The following is a 17,572-nucleotide window of genomic DNA, read 5'->3' on the forward strand; positions in this document are numbered from 1 at the left end:
GAGGGGCTGAATGGCCTCCTCCTGTTCCTGTGTAACAGGCTCGAGGGGCTGAATGCCCTCCTCCTGTTCCTGTGTAACAGGCTCGAGGGGCTGAATGCCCTCCTCCTGTTCCTGTGTAACAGGCTCGAGGGGCTGAATGCCCTCCTCCTGTTCCTGTGTAACAGGCTCGAGGGGCTGAATGGTCTCCTCCTGTTCCTGTGTAACAGGCTCGAGGGGCTGAATGGCCTCCTCCTGTTCCTGTGTAACAGGCTCAAGGGACTGAATGGCCTCCTCCTGTTCCTGTGTAACAGGCTCGAGGGGCTGAATGGTCTCCTCCTGTTCCTGTGTGACAGGCTCGAGGGGCTGAATGGCCTCCTCCTGTTCCTGTGTAACAGGCTCGAGGGGCTGAATGCCCTCCTCCTGTTCCTGTGTAACAGGCTCGAGGGGCTGAATGGCCTCCTCCTGTTCCTGTGTAACAGGCCCGAGGGGCTGAATGGCCTCCTCCTGTTCCTGTGTAACAGGCTCGAGGGGCTGAATGGCCTCCTCCTGTTCCTGTGTAACAGGCCCGAGGGGCTGAATGGCCTCCTCCTGTTCCTGTGTAACAGGCCCGAGGGGCTGAATGGCCACCTCCTGTTCCTGTGTAACAGGCCCGAGGGGCTGAATGGCCTCCTCCTGTTCCTGTGTAACAGGCCCGAGGGGCTGAATGGCCTCCTCCTGTTCCTGTGTAACAGGCTCGAGGGGCTGAATGGCCTCCTCCTGTTCCTGTGTAACAGGCCCGAGGGGCTGAATGGCCTCCTCCTGTTCCTGTGTAACAGGCCCGAGGGGCTGAATGGCCTCCTCCTGTTACTGTGTAACAGGCCCGAGGGGCTGAATGGCCTCCTCCTGTTCCTGTTTATGGTGTCCTGCTGGCGACCATTTTAAATTGACCAGAATCAAAATGGCGGACAGGTGGCTCCCCACGCGATCACGGAACTGCCCCTCGCTCCCTCCCCAACTCGCAATTCGCTGTCTGCCTCTTTTAATCTCGGCTGTCGTCCGTCTTCAGGAGAACGACACCAAGAAGTCGGAGACGGAGGACGGGAAGGAGAAAAAGAAGGAAAAACGTGAGTGGCCTTGTCTGGGCTGAGGCGTGGGAATATGTCGTCCGTTCAATTGCCCCCTTCCCTGCCCCTCCCCCCGCGGGCCGGGGGAAACGTTGCCTGGGCTCTGCCCGCTCCCCGGTACCTCGCAACGAGCGGGAGTTGCTCATTCGGTGCGCGCCCCAGGCAGTGGTGGCAATCGACTGTGGGAGGAATCACACCGCAGCCTGACTGTGTCCACACATTCCCCCAGCCACAAGTCACTGGATCGCGATCAGGAGCGGGAGGCCTGACTGCTTTATCCTCCTCGTTAATCCAGAGAAAGACTTGCATTTATAGAGCGCCTTTCACGACCACAGGATGTCTCAAAGCGCTTTACAGCCAATGAAGTATTATTTGGAGCGCGGTCACTGTTGTAATGTGTGGGGAAACGCCAATTTGCGCACAGCAAGCTCCCACACACACAGCAACGTGATAATGAGCAGATAATCTGTTTTTTTGTTATGTTAATTGAGGGATAAATATTGGCCCCAGGACCCCGGGGATAACTCCCCCCTGCTCTTCTTCTAAATAGTGGCCGTGGAATCGTTTGCGTCCACCCGAGAGAGCAGACCCTCGGTTTGACGGCACCTCCGACAGTGCGGCACTCCCTCAGCCCTGCACTGGGAGTGTTGGCCTGGATTTACGTGCTCGAGTCCCTGGGGTTGGGGACTGGAACCCACGACCTCCTGACTCGGAGGCGAGAGTGCGGCCCACTGAGCCACGGCTCAGAGGAGCGCTGGGACCCAACTGTGCCGGCCACCGACCGCCCATCCTGTATTGGGATCAGATAACTCCACACGGACTGGGACATGAGGTTGGGAAGGTGGTGGGAGAAGGGAGGGGGGGCTCAATACCACACTGGGATCGCGGTTGTGCGACTGAGGCAGGGCCGAGGGAAGCGCCGTAATTCAAGGGCTCGCACACTTTGCAAATGACGGCAAATTGGGGCGACAGTCAATGCTGAGGAGGCCTGCAACAAGTTACAGGAGGACACGATTAAACCTGCAGCATTGGCATACAATTGGCAAATGAAGATCAACACAGATAAATGTGAGGCCGGACATTTGGTCGGAAGAATAGGCAGGTCACTTATCACTGGGAGGGGTGTGAGTCTGGGTGGGGTCGAGGAACAAAGGGATCTCGGGAGTACCAATACACACGTCGCGAAACGTTGCGACACAAGTTAGCAAGGCATAAAAATGCAAACCAGGAAGTAGGGTTTATTTCTAGAGCCACAGAATTGAAAAGTAGGGGAGTTATGCTAAACCTGTAATGAACCTTGGTGAGACCACACTTGGAGCACTGAGGACAGTTCTGGTCGCCGTTTTATAAAAAGGATATAGAGGCACTGGAGCGGGTGCAGAGAAGATTTACAAGGACGACAGCAGAAATGCGAGAGTGTACATATCAGGAAAGGATGAACAGGCTGGATCTCTTTGCTCTTGAGAAAAGGCTGAGGGGTGACCTAATAGAGGTCTTTAAAATGATGACAGGTTTTGATAGAGTGGATACAGAGAGAATGTTTCCATTTGTGGGGAAGAGCATAACTAGAGGCCTTCAATATAAGATCATCACCAAGTAATCCAATAGGGAATTCAGGAGAAACTCCTTCACCCAGAGAGCGGTGAGGATGTGGAACTCACTGCCACAGGGAGGGGTTGAGGTGAATAGTATCGATGTATTTAAGGGGAGGCTGGACAAGTATATGAGGGAGAAGGGAATAGAGGGTTATGCTGATAGAGTTAGATGAGGAAAGATGGGAGGAGGCTCGAGTGGAGCATAAACGCCGGCATGGACTGGTTGGGCCCAATGGCCTGTTTCTGTGCCGTTATATCCCGTGTAATCCGATGCGCTAATCTTTTGCTCCTTGCATATCCAGCTCCAAAATGTGGTTTTCTCAAAGCCAACGACAAGATTGTGACTTTAATTCAAAGAGTAAAACCAGAGCTGAGGACGCTGAAGGAGACATGCATCACGGTGAGTGAAGGAATGTCCCGGGGTAGGTCCAATACAGAGCTCCCTCTACATTACCCAGTGTTACACTGAGTGCTCCCGGGGTAGGTACAATACAGAGCTCCCTCTACATTACCCAGTGTTACACTGAGTGGTCCCGGGGTAGGTACAATACAGAGCTCCCTCTACATTACCCAGTGTTACAGTGAGCTCCCGGGGTAGGTACAATACAGAGCTCCCTCTACATTACCCAGTGTTACACTGAGCTCCCGGGGTAGGTACAATACAGAGCTCCCTCTACATTACCCAGTGTTACACTGAGTGCTCCCGGGGTAGGTACAATACAGAGCTCTCTCTACATTACCCAGTGTTACACTGAGCTCCCGGGGTAGGTACAATACAGAGCTCTCTCTACATTACCCAGTGTTACACTGAGCTCCCGGGGTAGGTACAATACAGAGCTCTCTCTACATTACCCAGTGTTACACTGAGTGCTCCCGGGGTAGGTACAATACAGAGCTCCCTCTACATTACCCAGTGTTACACTGAGTGCTCCCGGGGTAGGTACAATACAGAGCTCTCTCTACATTACCCAGTGTTACACTGAGTGCTCCCGGGGTAGGTACAATACAGAGCTCTCTCTACATTACCCAGTGTTACACTGAGTGCTCCCGGGGTAGGTACAATACAGAGCTCTCTCTACATTACCCAGTGTTACACTGAGTGCTCCCGGGGTAGGTACAATACAGAGCTCCCTCTACATTACCCAGTGTTACACTGAGCTCCCGGGGTAGGTACAATACAGAGCTCCCTCCACATTACCCAGTGTTACACTGAGTGCTCCCGGGGTAGGTACAATACAGAGCTCCCTCTACATTACCCAGTGTTACACTGAGCTCCCGGGGTAGGTACAATACAGAGCTCCCTCTACATTACCCAGTGTTACACTGAGCTCCCGGGGTAGGTACAATACAGAGCTCCCTCTACATTACCCAGTGTTACACTGAGCTCCCGGGGTAGGTACAATACAGAGCTCCCTCTACATTACCCAGTGTTACACTGAGTGCTCCCGGGGTAGGTACAATACAGAGCTCCCTCTACATTACCCAGTGTTACACTGAGCTCCCGGGGTAGGTACAATACAGAGCTCCCTCTACATTACCCAGTGTTACACTGAGTGCTCCCGGGGTAGGTACAATACAGAGCTCCCTCTACATTACCCAGTGTTACACTGAGTGCTCCCGGGGTAGGTACAATACAGAGCTCTCTCTACATTACCCAGTGTTACACTGAGCTCCCGGGGTAGGGACAATACAGAGCTCCCTCTACATTACCCAGTGTTACACTGAGCTCCCGGGGTAGGTACAATACAGAGCTCCCTCTACATTACCCAGTGTTACAGTGAGCTCCCGGGGTAGGTACAATACAGAGCTCCCTCTACATTACCCAGTGTTACACTGAGCTCCCGGGGTAGGGACAATACAGAGCTCCCTCTACATTACCCAGTGTTACACTGAGCTCCCGGGGTAGGTACAATACAGAGCTCCCTCTACATTACCCAGTGTTACACTGAGCTCCCGGGGTAGGTACAATACAGAGCTCCCTCTACATTACCCAGTGTTACACTGAGCTCCCGGGGTGGGGACAATACAGAGCTCCCTCTACATTACCCAGTGTTACACTGAGCTCCCGGGGTAGGTACAATACAGAGCTCCCTCTACATTACCTCCAGTGTTACACTGAGCTCCCGGGGTAGGTACAATACAGAGCTCCCTCTACATTACCCAGTGTTACACTGAGCTCCCGGGGTAGGTACAATACAGAGCTCCCTCTACATTACCCAGTGTTACACTGAGTGCTCCCGGGGTAGGTACAATACAGAGCTCCCTCTACATTACCCAGTGTTACACTGAGTGCTCCCGGGGTAGGTACAATACAGAGCTCTCTCTACATTACCCAGTGTTACACTGAGCTCCCGGGGTAGGTACAATACAGAGCTCCCTCTACATTACCCAGTGTTACACTGAGCTCCCGGGGTAGGTACAATACAGAGCTCCCTCTACATTACCCAGTGTTACACTGAGCTCCCGGGGTAGGTACAATACAGAGCTCCCTCTACATTACCCAGTGTTACACTGAGTGCTCCCGGGGTAGGTACAATACAGAGCTCCCTCTACATTACCCAGTGTTACACTGAGTGCTCCCGGGGTAGGTACAATACAGAGCTCCCTCTACATTACCCAGTGTTACACTGAGCTCCCGGGGTAGGTACAATACAGAGCTCCCTCTACATTACCCAGTGTTACACTGAGTGCTCCCGGGGTAGGTACAATACAGAGCTCCCTCTACATTACCCAGTGTTACACTGAGTGGTCCCGGGGTAGGGACAATACAGAGCTCCCTCTACATTACCCAGTGTTACACTGAGTGCTCCCGGGGTAGGTACAATACAGAGCTCCCTCTACATTACCCAGTGTTACACTGAGTGGTCCCGGGGTAGGTACAATACAGAGCTCCCTCTACATTACCCAGTGTTACACTGAGTGGTCCCGGGGTAGGTACAATACAGAGCTCCCTCTACATTACCCAGTGTTACACTGAGCTCCCGGGGTAGGTACAATACAGAGCTCCCTCTACATTACCCAGTGTTACACTGAGCTCCCGGGGTAGGTACAATACAGAGCTCCCTCTACATTACCCAGTGTTACACTGAGTGCTCCCGGGGTAGGTACAATACAGAGCTCCCTCTACATTACCCCCAGTGTTACAGTGAGTGCTCCCGGGGTAGGTACAATACAGAGCTCCCTCTACATTACCCAGTGTTACACTGAGTGCTCCCGGGGTAGGTACAATACAGAGCTCCCTCTACATTACCCAGTGTTACACTGAGTGCTCCCAGGGTAGGTACAATACAGAGCTCCCTCTACATTACCCAGTGTTACACTGAGTGCTCCCGGGGTAGGTACAATACAGAGCTCCCTCTACATTACCCAGTGTTACACTGAGCTCCCGGGGTAGGGACAATACAGAGCTCCCTCTACATTACCCAGTGTTACAGTGAGCTCCCGGGGTAGGTACAATACAGAGCTCCCTCCACATTACCCCCAGTGTTACACTGAGCTCCCGGGGTAGGTACAATACAGAGCTCCCTCTACATTACCCAGTGTTGCACTGAGCTCCCGGGGTAGGTACAATACAGAGCTCCCTCTACATTACCCAGTGTTACACTGAGCTCCCGGGGTAGATACAATACAGAGCTCCCTCCACATTACCCAGTGTTACACTGAGTGCTCCCGGGGTAGGTACAATACAGAGCTCCCTCTACATTACCCAGTGTTACACTGAGTTCCCGGGGTAGGTACAATACAGGGCTCCCTCCACATTACCCAGTGTTACACTGAGTGCTCCCGGGGTAGGTACAATACAGAGCTCCCTCTACATTACCCAGTGTTACACTGAGTGCTCCCGGGGTAGGTACAATACAGAGCTCCCTCCACATTACCCAGTGTTACACTGAGTGCTCCCAGGGTCGGTACAATACAGAGCTCCCTCTACATTACCCAGTGTTACACTGAGCTCCCGGGGTAGGTACAATACAGAGCTCCCTCTACATTACCCAGTGTTACACTGAGTGCTCCCGGGGTAGGTACAATACATAGCTCCCTCCACATTACCCAGTGTTACACTGAGTGCTCCCGGGGTAGGTACAATACAGAGCTCCCTCTACATTACCCAGTGTTACACTGAGCTCCCGGGGTAGGTACAATACAGAGCTCCCTCTACATTACCCAGTGTTACACTGAGTGCTCCCGGGGTAGGTACAATACAGAGCTCCCTCTACATTACCCAGTGTTACAGTGAGCTCCCGGGGTAGGTACAATACAGAGCTCTCTCTACATTACCCAGTGTTACACTGAGTGCTCCCGGGGTAGGTACAATACAGAGCTCCCTCTACATTACCCAGTGTTACACTGAGTGCTCCCGGGGTAGGTACAATACAGAGCTCCCTCTACATTACCCAGTGTTACACTGAGTGCTCCCGGGGTAGATACAATACAGAGCTCCCTCTACATTACCCAGTGTTACACTGAGCTCCCGGGGTAGGTACAATACAGAGCTCCCTCTACATTACCCAGTGTTACACTCAGTGCTCCCGGGGTAGGTACAATACAGAGCTCCCTCTACATTACCCAGTGTTACACTGAGTGCTCCCGGGGTAGGTACAATACAGAGCTCCCTCTACATTACCCAGTGTTACACTGAGCTCCCGGGGTAGGTACAATACAGAGCTCCCTCTACATTACCCAGTGTTACACTGAGCTCCCGGGGTAGGTACAATACAGAGCTCCCTCTACATTACCCAGTGTTACACTGAGTGCTCCCGGGGTAGGTACAATACAGAGCTCTCTCTACATTACCCAGTGTTACACTGAGCTCCCGGGGTAGGTACAATACAGAGCTCCCTCTACATTACCCAGTGTTACACTGAGCTCCCGGGGTAGGTACAATACAGAGCTCCCTCTACATTACCCAGTGTTACACTGAGCTCCCGGGGTAGGTACAATACAGAGCTCCCTCTACATTACCCAGTGTTACACTGAGCTCCCGGGATAGGTACAATACAGAGCTCCCTCTACATTACCCAGTGTTACAGTGAGTGCTCCCGGGGTAGGCACAATACAGAGCTCCCTCTACATTACCCAGTGTTACACTGAGCTCCCGGGGTAGGTACAATACAGAGCTCCCTCTACATTACCCAGTGTTACAGTGAGTGCTCCCGGGGTAGGTACAATACAGAGTTCCCTCTACATTACCCAGTGTTACAGTGAGTGCTCCCGGGGTAGGTACAATACAGAGCTCCCTCTACATTACCCAGTGTTACAGTGAGCTCCCGGGGTAGGTACAATACAGAGCTCCCTCTACATTACCCAGTGTTACACTGAGCTCCCGGGGTAGGTACAATACAGAGCTCCCTCTACATTACCCAGTGTTACACTGAGCTCCCGGGGTAGGGACAATACAGAGCTCCCTCTACATTACCCAGTGTTACAGTGAGCTCCCGGGGTAGGTACAATACAGAGCTCCCTCTACATTACCCAGTGTTACACTGAGTGGTCCCGGGGTAGGTACAATACAGAGCTCTCTCTACATTACCCAGTGTTACACTGAGCTCCCGGGGTAGGGACAATACAGAGCTCCCTCTACATTACCCAGTGTTACACTGAGTGATCCCGGGGTAGGTACAATACAGAGCTCTCTCTACATTACCCAGTGTTACACTGAGCTCCCAGGGTAGGTACAATACAGAGCTCCCTCTACATTACCCAGTGTTACACTGAGTGCTCCCGGGGTAGGTACAATACAGAGCTCCCTCTACATTACCCAGTGTTACACTGAGCTCCCGGGGTAGGTACAATACAGAGCTCCCTCTACATTACCCAGTGTTACACTGAGTGCTCCCGGGGTAGGTACAATACAGAGCTCCCTCTACATTACCCAGTGTTACACTGAGCTCCCGGGGTAGGTACAATACAGAGCTCTCTCTACATTACCCAGTGTTACACTGAGTGCTCCCGGGGTAGGTACAATACAGAGCTCCCTCTACATTACCCAGTGTTACACTGAGCTCCCGGGGTAGGTACAATACAGAGCTATCTCTACATTACCCAGTGTTACACTGAGCTCCCGGGGTAGGTACAATACAGAGCTCTCTCAACATTACCCCCAGTGTTACAGTGAGCTCCCGGGGTAGGTACAATACAGAGCTCCCTCTACATTACCCAGTGTTACAGTGAGCTCCCGGGGTAGGTACAATACAGAGCTCCCTCTACATTACCCAGTGTTACACTGAGTGCTCCCGGGGTATGTACAGTACAGAGCTCTCTCTACATTACCCAGTGTTACACTGAGCTCCCGGGGTAGGTACAATACAGAGCTCCCTCTACATTACCCAGTGTTACACTGAGTGCTCCCGGGGTAGGTACAATACAGAGCTCCCTCTACATTACCCAGTGTTACAGTGAGCTCCCGGGGTAGGTACAATACAGAGCTCCCTCTACATTACCCCCAGTGTTACACTGAGTGCTCCCGGGGTAGGTACAATACAGAGCTCCCTCTACATTACCCAGTGTTACAGTGAGCTCCCGGGGTAGGTACAATACAGAGCTCCCTCTACATTACCCAGTGTTACACTGAGCTCCCGGGGTAGGTACAATACAGAGCTCCCTCTACGTTCCCCAGTGTTACACTGAGTGCTCCCGGGGTAGGTACAATACAGAGCTCCCTCTACATTACCCAGTGTTACACTGAGTGCTCCCGGGGTAGGTACAATACAGAGCTCCCTCTACATTACCCCCAGTGTTACACTGAGCTCCCGGGGTAGTTACAATACAGAGCTCCCTCTACATTACCCAGTGTTACACTGAGTGCTCCCGGGGTAGGTACAATACAGAGCTCCCTCTACATTACCCAGTGTTACACTGAGCTCCCGGGGTAGGTACAATACAGAGCTCCCTCTACATTACCCAGTGTTACACTGAGCTCCCGGGGTAGGTACAATACAGAGCTCTCTCTACATTACCCAGTGTTACACTGAGCTCCCGGGGTAGGTACAATACAGAGCTTCCTCTACATTACCCCCAGTGTTACAGTGAGTGCTCCCGGGGTAGGTACAATACAGAGCTCCCTCTACATTACCCAGTGTTACACTGAGCTCCCGGGGTAGGTACAATACAGAGCTCCCTCTACATTACCCAGTGTTACACTGAGTGCTCCCGGGGTAGGTACAATACAGAGCTCCCTCTACATTACCCAGTGTTACACTGAGTGCTCCCGGGGTAGGTACAATACAGAGCTCCCTCTACATTACCCAGTGTTACACTGAGCTCCCGGGGTAGGTACAATACAGAGCTCCCTCTACATTACCCAGTGTTACACTGAGCTCCCGGGGTAGGTACAATACAGAGCTCCCTCTACATTACCCAGTGTTACACTGAGCTCCCGGGGTAGGTACAATACAGAGCTCTCTCAACATTACCCCCAGTGTTACAGTGAGCTCCCGGGGTAGGTACAATACAGAGCTCCCTCTACATTACCCAGTGTTACAGTGAGTGCTCCCGGGGTAGTTACAATACAGAGCTCTCTCTACATTACCCAGTGTTACACTGAACTCCCGGGGTAGGTACAATACAGAGCTCCCTCTACATTACCCAGTGTTACACTGAGTGCTCCCGGGGTAGGTACAATACAGAGCTCTCTACATTACCCAGTGTTACACTGAGCTCCCGGGGTAGGTACAATACAGAGCTCCCTCTACATTACCCAGTGTTACACTGAGCTCCAGGGGTAGGTACAATACAGAGCTCCCTCTACATTACCCAGTGTTACACTGAGCTCCCGGGGTAGGTACAATACAGAGCTCCCTCTACATTACCCAGTGTGACACTGAGCTCCCGGGGTAGGTACAATACAGAGCTCCCTCTACATTACCCAGTGTTACACTGAGCTCCCGGGGTAGGTACAATACAGAGCTCCCTCTACATTACCCAGTGTGACACTGAGCTCCCGGGGTAGGTACAATACAGAGCTCCCTCTACATTACCCAGTGTTACAGTGAGTGCTCCCGGGGTCGGTACAATACAGAGCTCCCTCTACATTACCCAGTGTTACACTGAGCTCCCGGGGTAGGTACAATACAGAGCTCTCTCTACATTACCCCCAGTGTTGCAGTGAGTGCTCCCGGGGTAGGTACAATACAGAGCTCCCTCTACATTACCCAGTGTTACAGTGAGCTCCCGGGGTAGGTACAATACAGAGCTCCCTTTACATTACCCAGTGTTACACTGAGCTCCCGGGGTAGGTACAATACAGAGCTCCCTCTACATTACCCAGTGTTACACTGAGCTCCCGGGGTAGGTACAATACAGAGCTCTCTCTACATTACCCAGTGTTACACTGAGTTCCCGGGGTAGGTACAATACAGAGCTCTCTCTACATTACCCAGTGTTACAGTGAGTGCTCCCGGGGTAGGTACAATACAGAGCTCCCTCTACATTACCCAGTGTTGCACTGAGCTCCCGGGGTAGGTACAATACAGAGCTCCCTCTACATTACCCAGTGCTACACTGAGCTCCCGGGGTAGGTACAATACAGAGCTCCCTCTACATTACCCAGTGTTACAGTGAGTGCTCCCGGGGTAGGTACAATACAGAGCTCCCTCCACATTACCCAGTGTTACAGTGAGTGCTCCCGGGGTAGGTACAATACAGAGCTCCCTTTACATTACCCAGTGTTACAGTGAGTGCTCCCGGGGTAGGTACAATACAGAGCTCCCTCTACATTACCCAGTGTTACACTGAGTGCTCCCGGGGTAGGTACAATACAGAGCTCTCTGTACATTACCCTGTGTTACACTGAGCTCCCGGGGTAGGTACAATACAGAGCTCCCTCTACAATACCCAGTGTTACACTGAGCTCCCGGGGTAGGTACAATACAGAGCTCTCTCTACATTACCCAGTGTTACACTGAGCTCCCGGGGTTAGGTACAATACAGAGCTCCCTCTACATTACCCAGTGTTACACTGAGCTCCCGGGGTAGGTACAATACAGAGCTCTCTCTACATTACCCCCAGTGTTGCAGTGAGTGCTCCCGGGGTAGGTACAATACAGAGCTCCCTCTACATTACCCAGTGTTACAGTGAGCTCCCGGGGTAGGTACAATACAGAGCTCCCTCTACATTACCCAGTGTTACACTGAGTGCTCCCGGGGTAGGTACAATACAGAGCTCCCTCTACATTACCCAGTGTTACACTGAGCTCCCGGGGTAGGTACAATACAGAGCTCCCTCTACATTACCCAGTGTTACACTGAGCTCCCGGGGTAGGTACAATACAGAGCTCCCTCTACATTACCCAGTGTTACACTGAGCTCCCGGGGTAGGTACAATACAGAGCTCCCTCTACATTACCCAGTGTTACACTGAGTGCTCCCGGGGTAGGGACAATACAGAGCTCCCTCTACATTACCCAGTGTTACACTGAGTGCTCCCGGGGTAGGGACAATACAGAGCTCCCTCTACATTACCCAGTGTCACAGTATTAATGTATTTGCTTCATGGGTTCTTTGCTGAAAATTCGTTGCAACACGTTGCTATTAAGAACGAGTTGGTTGATTAACAAAAGGTTTAACAATTGCACAACACATTACCAGTTGATGCACCGGGCTCACAACCACCTGCCCCACTGTTGATCCCCCGAGCCCAACTGGCTGGGGTTTTATTGAGTCTTGTGGACATCACGTGACTGACTAAGCTACTCACAATGCAACAGACACACAAGTATTTTACAGTAACTTTAAATCGAGTGCCCCCTGTTGTTCGTGCACAAAAAAAACACAAATGAACCTCGAAACAATAAAGGGAACTTTACGGATCGAATTAAATTTAAATGTTGTTCCCAGTTGAAACAATGCACTCCAGTCCCTCCGGCGCCCACCTCTGGCGGAAGGCCGTGAGCGTACCGGTGGACACCGCGTGCTCCATCTCCAGGGACACCCCGGCCCGGATGTAACCGCGGAAGAGAGGCAGGCGGTCGGGGCTGAACGGCCCCCTCGACCGCCCGCTGCCTGGTCCGGCTGATGGCCCCCTTGGCCGTGCCCAGGAGCAGGCCCCTACGAGGAGGCCCTCGGACCTGCCCGCTCCCGTCCCGTAGTCACTTTCTCTCATCTCACTTCTTGTCGCAATTCCCATTTTCTCAGCTGACCACCTGGATCCAGCACATGGTGCCCAAGATCGAAGACGGAAATGATTTCGGAGTGGCCATACAGGTGAGCAGCCGGGGAAGGGGAAAGTGCTGAGGTGGGGGTTGTCGGGGATCAGGGTGGGGGGGGGGTGGTGGAGAGTGCGGTGATTGATGCACAAGGGTGGGGAAAACAGCCCGTAACCCCTTACTCAGAGAAAGTGACCCACCCCCATTGAGTGAGGGAATCGTCCACCCCTGAGATACTATCAATCGTTCGTGTGACTGACCTTGTAATTGGGATCGGGATAATCGCGGATCGCCGGCCGGATTTAGTATCTCAGCTCATCCGCTGCTGAAGCCCTCGCCCGTGCCTTTGTTACCTCCAGACGTGACTATCCCAACACACTCCTGGCTGGCCTCCCACATTCTACCCCACGTAAACTAGAGGTGATCCAATACTCAGCTGCCCCGTGTCCTAACTCACACCCAGTCCCGCTCACCCATCACCCCCTGTGCTCACTGCCCCGTGTCCTAACTCGCACCGAGTCCCGCTCACCCATCACCCCCTGTGCTCACTGCCCCGTGTCCTAACTCGCACCGAGTCCCGCTCACCCATCACCCCCTGTGCTCACTGCCCCGTGGCCTAACTCGTACCCAGTCCCGCTCACCCATCACCCCCTGTGCTCACTGCCCCGTGTCCTAACTCGCACCAAGTCCCACTCACCCATCACCCCCTGTGCTCACTGCTCCGTGTCCTAACTCGCACCAAGTCCCACTCACCCATCACCCCCTGTGCTCACTGCTCCGTGTCCTAACTCGCACCCAGTCCCACTCACCCATCACCCCCTGTGCTCACTGCCCCGTGTCCTAACTCACACCCAGTCCCGCTCACCCATCACCCGCTGTGCTCACTGCCCCGTGTCCTAACTCACACCCAGTCCCACTCACCCATCACCCCCTGTGCTCACTGCCCCGTGTCCTAACTCGCACCGAGTCCCACTCACCCATCACCCCCTGTGCTCACTGCCCCGTGTCCCGCTCACCCATCACCCCCTGTGCTCACTGCCCCGTGCCCTAACTCGCACCGAGTCCCACTCACCCATCACCCCCTGTGCTCACTGCCCCGTATCCTAACTCACACCGAGTCCCACTCACCCATCACCCCCTGTGTTCACTGCCCCGTGTCCTAACTCGCACCAAGTCCCGCTCACCCATCACCCCCTATGCTCACTGCCCCGTGTCCTAACTCGCACCGAGTCCCGCTCACCCATCACCCCCTGTGCTCACTGCCCCGTGTCCGAACTCACACCCAGTCCCGCTCACCCATCACCCCCTGTGCTCACTGCCCCGTGTCCCGCTCACCCATCACCCCCTGTGCTCACTGCCCCGTGTCCTAACTCGCACCGAGTCCCGCTCACCCATCACCCCCTGTGCTCACTGCCCCGTGTCCGAACTCACACCCAGTCCCGCTCACCCATCACCCCCTGTGCTCACTGCCCCCGTGTCCTAACTCACACCGAGTCCCGCTCACCCATCACCCCCTGTGCTCACTGCCCCCGTGTCCTAACTCGCACCGAGTCCCACTCACCTATCACCCCCTGTGCTCACTGCCCCGTGTCCTAACTCGCACCCAGTCCCACTCACCCATCACCCGCTGTGCTCGCTGCCCTGTGTCCTAACTCGCACCGAGTCCCGCTCACCCATCACCCCCTGTGCTCACTGCCCCGTGTCCTAACTCGCACCGAGTCCCGCTCACCCATCACCCCCTGTGCTCACTGCCCCATGTCCTAACTCGCACCCAGTCCCACTCACCCATCACCCGCTGTGCTCGCTGCCCCGTGTCCTAACTCGTACCCAGTCCCGCTCACCCATCACCCCCTGTGCTCATTGCCCCGTGTCCTAACTCGCACCCAGTCCCGCTCACCCATCACCCCCTGTGCTCACTGTCCCGTGTCCTAACTCACACCGAGTCCCACTCACCCATCACCCCCTGTGCTCACTGCCCCGTGGCCTAACTCGTACCCAGTCCCGCTCACCCATCACCCCCTGTGCTCACTGCCCCGTGTCCTAACTCGCACCAAGTCCCACTCACCCATCACCCCCTGTGCTCACTGCTCCGTGTCCTAACTCGCACCAAGTCCCACTCACCCATCACCCCCTGTGCTCACTGCTCCGTGTCCTAACTCGCACCCAGTCCCACTCACCCATCACCCCCTGTGCTCACTGCCCCGTGTCCTAACTTGCACCAAGTCCCACTCACCCATCACCCCCTGTGCTCACTGCTCCGTGTCCTAACTCACACCAAGTCCCACTCACCTATCACCCCCTGTGCTCACTGCCCCGTGTCCTAACTCACACCGAGTCCCACTCACCCATCAACTCCTGTGCTCACTGCCCCGTGTCCTAACTCGCACCGAGTCCCACTCATCCATCACCCCCTGTGCTCGCTGCCCCGTGTCCTAACTCGCACCCAGTCCCACTCACCCATCACCCCCTGTGCTCGCTGACCCGTGTCCTAACTCGCACCAAGTCCCGCTCACCCATCACCCCCTGTGCTCGCTGACCTACATTGGCTCGCGGTTAAGCAACGCCTCGATTTCAAAATTCTCATCCTTGTTTGCAAATCCCTCCATGGCCCCTCACCCCTCCCTATCTCTGTAATCCCCTCCAGCCCCACAACCTCCCGAGATGTCTGCACTCCTCTAATTCTGCCCCCCTGACCATCCCTGATTATAATCGCTCCACCATCGGTGGCCGTGCCTTCTGTTGCCTGGGCCCCAGGCTCTGGAACTCCCTCCCTAAACCTCTCCGCCTCTCTACCTCTCTCTCCTCCTTCAAGACGCTCCTTAAAACCTACCTCTGACCAACCTGCCCTCATTTCTTCTTGTGTGACTTGATGTCAAATCTTTATCTCATTACACTCCTGTGAAGCACCGGGGAACGTTTCACTATGTTACAGGCGCTATATAAATACAGGTTGTTGTTGTTGCTCCCCCACTGTTCCTGGCTTCTTGCCATTTAGAAAATAATCTCACCCAGAACTGGGTGCAGTTAGGGCGAGGGGTAGGGGGTGCTATTATTGGCCTCAGTACCCTCTCCCAGTGAGAAAACAAAAGCAGGCAAGGCCCTGCTCCTGATCACTATCTGATTGGATGGGTCCTCGAGCCTGCTCCGCCATTCAATACGACCATGGCTGATCCGATCATGGACTCAGCTCCACTTCCCCGCCCGCTCCCCATAACCCTTCACTCCCTTATCGCTCAAAAATCTGTCTATCTCTGTCTTAAATATATTCAATGACCCAGCCTCCACAGCTCTCTGGGGCAGAGAATTCCACAGATTTACAACCCTCTGAGAGAAGAAATTCCTCCTCATCTCAGTTTTAAATGGGCGGCCCCTTATTCTAAGACCATGCCCCCTAGTTCCAGTCTCCCCCATCAGTGGAAACATCCTCTCTGCATCCACCTTGTCAAGCCCCCTCATAATCTTATATGTTTCGATAAGATCACCTCTCATTCTTCTGAATTCCAATGAGTAGAGGCCCAACCTCCTCAACCTTTCCTCATAAGTCAACCCCCTCATCCCCGGAATCAACCGAGTGGAACCTTCTCTGAACTGCCTCCAATGTAAGTCTATCCCTCCTTGTGTGTATGTGCGACTCTCGGGTTAGCTGAGTTGGGACTGGAAGTCACTCCTTCCCCACCCCCCGGCCCCCAGCCCTTTATCAAACAGCGTGCAAATGTCCAATTTGTACAGCGTCCCAGGGTGCTTCACAGGAGCGATTATCAAACAAAGTTTGACACCAAGCCACACAAGGAGATATTAGGGCAGGTTGGTCAAAGAGGGAGGTTTTAAGGAGCGTCTTGAAGGAGGAAAGAGAGGCGGGGCGGTTTAGGGAGGGAGTTCCAGAGCTTGGGGCCCAGGCAACAGAAGGCACGGCCACCGATGGTGGAGCGATTATAATCAGGGATGGTCAGGGGGGCAGAATTAGAGGAGTGCAGACATCTCGTGGGTTTGTGGGGCTGGAGGAGATTACAGAGATAGGGAGGGGGCGAGGGCCATGGAGGGATTTGTAAACACGGATGAGAATTTGAAGGCGTTGTTTAACGGGGAGCCAATGTAGGTCAGTGAGCGCAGGGGGTGATGGGTGAGCGGGACTTGGTGCGAGTTAGGACACAGGGCAGTGAGCACAGGGGGTGATGGGTGAGTGGGACTGGGTGTGAGTTAGGACACGGGGCAGTGAGCACAGTGGGTGATGGGTGAGCGGCACTCGGTGTGAGTTAGGACACGGGGCAGTGAGCACAGGGGGTGATGGGTGAGCGGGACTTGGTGCGAGTTAGGACATGGGGCAGTGAGCACAGGGGGTGATGGGTGAGCGGGACTGGGTGTGAGTTAGGACATGGGGCAGTGAGCACAGGGGGTGATGGGTGAGCGGCACTCGGTGTGAGTTAGGACACGGGGCAGTGAGCACAGGGGGTGATGGGTGAGCGGGACTTGGTGCGAGTTAGGACATGGGGCAGTGAGCACAGGGGGTGATGGGTGAGCGGGACTGGGTGTGAGTTAGGACATGGGGCAGTGAGCACAGGGGGTGATGGGTGAGTGGGACTCGGTGCGAGTTAGGACACGGGGCAGTGAGCACAGGGGGTGATGGGTGAGTGGGACTCGGTGCGAGTTAGGACACGGGGCAGTGAGCACAGAAGGTGATGGGTGAGCGGGACTCGGTGTGAGTTAGGACACGGGGCAGCGAGCACAGTGGGTGATGGGTGAGCGGGACTGGGTG

The 17,572-nt window shown here is 54.2% G+C and overlaps 1 pseudogene; it reads left to right on the forward strand.

Annotated features, from left to right (window-relative positions):
- Positions 1-17,572, forward strand: part of LOC139235272 (proteasome activator complex subunit 2-like) — a 59,209-nt pseudogene that overhangs the window by 23,942 nt on the left and 17,695 nt on the right.

The sequence above is a fragment of the Pristiophorus japonicus genome, chromosome 23 (assembly GCF_044704955.1).
Source record: "Pristiophorus japonicus isolate sPriJap1 chromosome 23, sPriJap1.hap1, whole genome shotgun sequence".
In the NCBI taxonomy this organism is placed as follows: Eukaryota; Metazoa; Chordata; class Chondrichthyes; family Pristiophoridae; genus Pristiophorus; species Pristiophorus japonicus.